The following is a 6,191-nucleotide window of genomic DNA, read 5'->3' as shown; positions in this document are numbered from 1 at the left end:
GACCTGAGTCGAAACAAGGCCCCGGGAGTAGACAACATTCCATTAGAACTACTGATGGCCTTGGGAGAGCCAGTCATGACAAAACTCTACCATCTGGTGAGCAAGATGTATGAGACAGGCGAAATACCCTCAGACTTCAAGAAGAATATAATAATTCCAATCCCAAAGAAAGTAGGTGTTGACAGGTGTGAAAATTACCGAACTATCAGTTTAATAAGTCACAGCTGCAAAATACTTACACGAATTCTTTACAGACGAATGGAAAAACTGGTAGAAGCGGACCTCGGGGAAGATCAGTTTGGATTCCGTAGAAATGTTGGAACACGTGAGGCAAAACTAACCTTACGACTTATCTTAGAAGAAAGATTAAGAAAAGGCAAACCTACGTTTCTAGCATTTGTAGACTTAGAGGAAGCTTTCGACAACGTTAACTGGAATACTCTCTTTCAAATTCTGAAGGTGGCAGGGGTGAAATGCAGGGAGCGAAATGCTATTTACAATTTGTACAGAAACCAGATGGCAGTTACAAGAGTCGAGGGGTATGAATGGGAAGCAGTGGTTGGGAAGGGAGTGAGACAGGGTTGTAGCCTCTCCCCGATGTTATTCAATCTGTATATTGAGCAAGCAGTAAAGGAAACAAAAGAAAAATTCGGAGTAGGTATTAAAATTCATGGAGAAGAAGTAAAAACTTTGAGGTTCGCCGATGACATTGTAATTCTGTCAGAGACAGCAAAGGACTTGGAAGAGCAGTTGAACGGAATGGACAGTGTCTTGAAAGGAGGATATAAGATGAACATCAACAAAAGCAAAACGAGGATAATGGAATGTATTCAAATTAAATCGTGTGATGCTGAGGGGATTAGATTAGGAAATGAGACACTTAAAGTAGTAAGGGAGTTTTGCTATTTAGGGAGTAAAATAACTGATGATGGTCGAAATAGAGAGGATATAAAATGTAGACTGGCAATGGCAAGGAAAGCGTTTCTGAAGAAGAGAAATTTGTTAACATCGAGTATAGATTTAAGTGTCAGGAAGTCGTTTCTGAAAGTATTTGTATGGAGTGTAGCCATGTATGGAAGTGAAACATGGACGATAAACAGTTTGGACAAGAAGAGAATAGAAGCTTTCGAAATGTGGTGCTACAGCAGAATGCTGAAGATAAGGTGGGTAGATCACGTAACTAATGAGGAGGTATTGAATAGGATTGGGGAGAAGAGAAGTTTGTGGCACAACTTGACTAGAAGAAGGGATCGGTTGGTAGGACATGTTTTGAGGCATCAAGGGATCACAAATTTAGCATTGGAGGGCAGCATGGAGGGTAAAAATCGTAGAGGGAGACCAAGAGATCAATACACTAAGCAGATTCAGAAGGATGTAGGTTGCAGTAGGTACTGGGAGATGAAGAAGCTTGCACAGGATAGAGTAGCATGGAGAGCTGCATCAAACCAGTCTCAGGACTGAAGACCACAACAACAACAACAACCTTCTCATTAGTTACGTGATCTACCCATTTGATCTTCAGCATCCTCTATTATCTTCTTGTCTACACTCTTTATCGTCCATGTTTAACTTCCATACAAATACTTTCAGAAAAAACTTCCTGACATTAAAATCTATACTCAGTGTTAACAAATGTGTCTTTTTCCGAAACGCTTTCCTTGCCATAGACAGTCTACATTTTATAACCTCTCTACTTCGACCATCATCAGTTATTTTGCTCCCAAATAGCAAAACTCCTATACTGCTTTAAGTGTCTCATTTCCTAATCTAATTCCCTCAGCATCACCTGACTTAATTCGATTACATTCCATTATCCTCGTTTTGACTTTGTTGATGTTCATCTCATATCCTCCTTTCAAGACACTGTCCATTCCGTTCAGCTACTCTTCCAGGTCCTTTGCTATCTCTGACAGAATTACAATGTCTTCGACAAACCTCAAAGTTTGTATTTCTTCTCCATGGATTTTAATTCCTACTCCAAAGTTTTCTTTTGTTACCTTTACTGCTAGTTCAGTATACAGATTGAATAACATCGGGGACAGGCTTCAGCCCTGTCTCACTCTCTTCTCAACCACTGCTTCCTTTTAATGCCGCTCAACTCTTATAACTGCCATCTGGTTTCTGTACAAATTGTAAATAGCCTTTCGCTCCCTGTATTTTACCCCTGCCACCTTTAGAATTTGAAAGAGAGTATTCCAGTCAACATTGTCAAAAGCTTTCTCTAAATCTACAAATGCTAGAAAAGTAGGTCTGCCTTTCCTCAACCTATCTTCTAAGCTACGTCGTAAGGTCTGTATTGCCTCGCGTGTTCCAACATTTCTACGGAATCCAAACTGATCTTCCCCGAGGTCTGCTTCTACCAGTTTTTCCATTCGTTTATAAAGAATTCTTTTTAGTATTTTGCAACCATGACATATTAAACAGATAGTTCGGTAATTTTCACATCTGTCAACACCGGCTTTCTTTGGGATTGAAATTAATTATATTCTTCTTGAAGTCTGAAGGTATTACACCTGTCTCATACATGTTGCTCACCAGATGGAAGAGTTTTGTTATGGTGGGCTCTCCCAAGGTTAGGCCGGCCGGAGTGGCCGAGCGGTTCTAAGCGCTTCAGTCTGGAACCGCGCGACCGCTACGGTCGCACGTTCGAATCCTGCCTGGGGCATGGATGTGTGTGATGTCCTTAGGTTAGTTAGGTTTAAGTAGTTTTAAGTTCTAGGGGACTGATTACCTCCGATGTTAAGTCCCATAGTGCTCAGAGCCATTTTTTTTTCTCCCAAGGTTATCAGTAATTCTAATGGAATGTTGTCTATTCCCGGAACCTTGTTTCGACTTAGGTCTTTCAGTGCTCTGTCAAGTTCTTCACGCACTGTCATATCACACATTTTATCTTCATCTAGTCCTCTTCAGTTTCCATAATACAGCCCTCAAGTACGTCGCCATTCGGCCACTACTGTATAACGATCTTGATTGTTCCAGGAATGTAGCAGCTGCAGCAACTGGGACACATCGCCATCGCTTGTCACGGTAATGATGCATGATACCTATACTAACAAGCTAGTAAGCCACTACTGCTCTTACTACCCATCCCACTGCAGAGGTTTTTTTTCCCACGGCACGAGCCATGGCCTTTTTTCCCTCTGCTCTTCAAATCGCTACCCTCACTCGCGTTTCGTCCACTATCTATCACCTGATGGACCGTGTTAATGCGTAGCCTTACCCAGACGCACGGACAACATCACAGCCCAGCATCCTGTGATCCACCTACTAGATAACTAACATGTTTACGGAGGTGACAGTAGAACTTTCGGTTTGGTCACCACGTTGGTGCGGGCGTGGAGGGGCCCCATCTCTAGCCCTCAAGTACGTCGCCATTGTATAGGCCCTCTATGTACTCCTTCCGCTTTTCTGATTTTCCTTCTTTGCTTAGGAATGGATTCCCATCTGAGCTCTTGATATTCATAAGGTGGTTCTCTTTTCTCTAAAGGTGTCTTTAATTTTTCTGTAGGCAGTATCTACCTTACCCCTAGCGATATATGCTTCTCCATCCTTACATTTGTTCTCTAGCCATTCTTGCTTAGCCATTTTGCACTTCCTGTCGATCTAATTTTTGAGACGTTTGTATTCCTTTTCGCCTGCTTCATTTACTGCATTTTTGTATTTTCTCCATTCATTAATTAAACTCAGTGTGTCTTCTGTCACTGATTTGTACTAGCAGTCGTCTTTTTACCTACTTGATCCTCTGCTGCCTTCACTATTTCATCTCTCAAAGCTACCCATTTATCTTCTACTGTACTTCTTTCTCTCGTTCTTGTCAATCGTTTCCTAATACTCTCTCTGAAACTCTCTACAACCTCTGGTTTTTTCAGTTTATCCAGGTCCCATCTCCTTGAATTCCCAGCTTTTTGCGGTTTCTTCAGTTTTAATGCACAGTTTATAAACAATTAAATGTGTTCAGAGTCCACATCTGCTCCTCGAAATGTCTTACAATTTGAAACCTAGTTTCTAAATCTCTTTCTTACCATTATATAATCTCTCCAGGTCTCTTCCACTTATACAACCTTGTTTCATGATTGTTGAACCGAGTGTTAGCTATGATTAAGTTATGCTCTTTGAAAAATTCTACCAGGCGGCTTCCTCTTTTATTTCTTACCTCCAGTTCATATTCACCTAGTACTTTTCCTTGTCTTCCTTTTCCTACAATCGAATTCCAGTCCTCCATGACTATTAAATTTTCGTCTCCCTTAACTATCTGAATAATTTCTTATCTCGCATCATACATTTCTTCAATCTCTTTGTCATCTGCGGAGCTAGTTGGCATACAAACTTGAACAGATGATAGTCCCAACCTACACTTTTGACAGCATGTCTGTAATTGTTGAATTCGCAGCTATTGCTAGGCGGCGACACAGATCACCCAAAGCTGCTGGAAAAGGAGGCACAAAAGTGGAGAATTTCGTAAATCATCCCCTCGCCCCACACACGGTGAGATCAGACGACCTTGTACACTAGTGGTACAGTGCGAGATCCGCTGGCTTGGTAGGGCAGATGGGTCGTTGAGGTAGCTCATTGTTAAGAAACGCTCTTACACTGAGGTATCAGCGTAGTGGTGCTTCGTCCTGTTGAAAAAAGAAATTTCTATATCTTCTGTTAATCGTGCAAAATCTGTGCCTCCAGAGTCGGTATTCAACTTGCCTGGCATTGGCGTTAGTCAGTCAGTCAGGTAGCAGCAGCCGGCCGAGACACAAGCAGCAGCAGGGGAGTAGTTCCTAACCAGAAGCGAATTGTATATTTTCATCGTTGTGCTTTGGTAGCGTAGTTTTTGAATTTATGCATGTTAATTTAATATTTAATAGACTCTGCTCTCACGTTTACGTTTGTGTTGGAAATTAAACCGATTTTGTGACATATTACAAGTTCCTAAACAGAAGCGAATTAATTAGTCTCACCTGTGTGCTTTGGTAGTTTAGTTTTTGAATTTCAGAGAGCTAGTCTAATTTATTAGACACACTTCTTGCATTACGGCCAGTGTCTAGAGTAGAGGTCCGTAGAGTGTGTCAGTAATCCTTTGTTTGTCTGAGTAGTGTAGTTCTCCATGGTCTTTGGTATAGATAGGGACTAATATTACTGTGTGCGGACGCGAGCCAAGTTGGTGACACTTCGCTCTCAGTTCCGGGTTGTGATGGCTTCGGTTACACAGCTTGAAGCTGCAGTAGATGAGCATCACTGTCGTGGGCCAGCCATGGGGATCCAGCGGAAGTCCAGAACGACCCACGAGTCAACCTACCGGTCTGCACTGGTGGCCAGCCCAGTTACTGCTCGCACTAAGATTGACTCCTCACCTGTGGTTGAGTGGAAAGCCGCCTTGTTGCGTGGCAGGTTGCAAAAGACTTCCCGGGGGGCCGAACATAAGGCCTCCCTGCTCAGTCTGACAAACATGTTCCATTTTCTATCTGAGGCTGACTCTGTCCCTCAGCCAGATTGTCGCTTGTCCTGTTTCAGAGGAGCTGAATATATCCAGCCAGTCACAGAGGTGGGGATTATTGGTAGGTGGGAGCTCCAATGTTAGCCGTGTTATGGGGCCCCTTTGGGGTGTGGGTGCCAATGATGTGTATCGCTTTGGATTGGAAGAGATTCTTTCGGGTTTCAAATGTCTATCAGGTGTGGTAAAGGCTGCCAGTCTTGCTTGCGAGATGAAAGGAGGGCTTACCATTTGCAGCATAGTCGACAGGCCCGATTGCGGATCTCTGGTACAGAGCGGAGGGGTGGGTGTCAAACAGAGGCTCAGATGGTTCTGCGACCGTGCGGGCTGCAGATTCCTCGACCTGGGCCATAGGGTGGTGGGGTTTCGGCTTCCGCTAAATAGGTCAGGAGTTTATTGCACGCAGGAGGCGGCTACACGTGTAGCAGGGTCTGTATGGCGTGGATTAGGGGAACACAAAAAGGGCTACAGTCTCAAAGGATTCAGATCGAACACTAGAAGAACGTAGATATAGGAACCATCTGTACAACAGCTGTAAATTGTCGTAGATTTGTTGGGACAGTACCAGAACTCCAAGCGACAATGGAAAGCAAATGATGCTCAAATCGTTATAGGCACAGAAAGTTGGCTAAAGCCGGAGATAAGTTCAGCCGAAATTTTTGCGAGGGCCTAACGGTGTTCAGAAAGGATAAGCTAAATATAGTTGGCG

This window comes from Schistocerca nitens, chromosome 1 (assembly GCF_023898315.1).
Source record: "Schistocerca nitens isolate TAMUIC-IGC-003100 chromosome 1, iqSchNite1.1, whole genome shotgun sequence".
Taxonomy (NCBI): domain Eukaryota; kingdom Metazoa; phylum Arthropoda; class Insecta; order Orthoptera; family Acrididae; genus Schistocerca; species Schistocerca nitens.
This window is presented reverse-complemented; position numbering follows the sequence as displayed.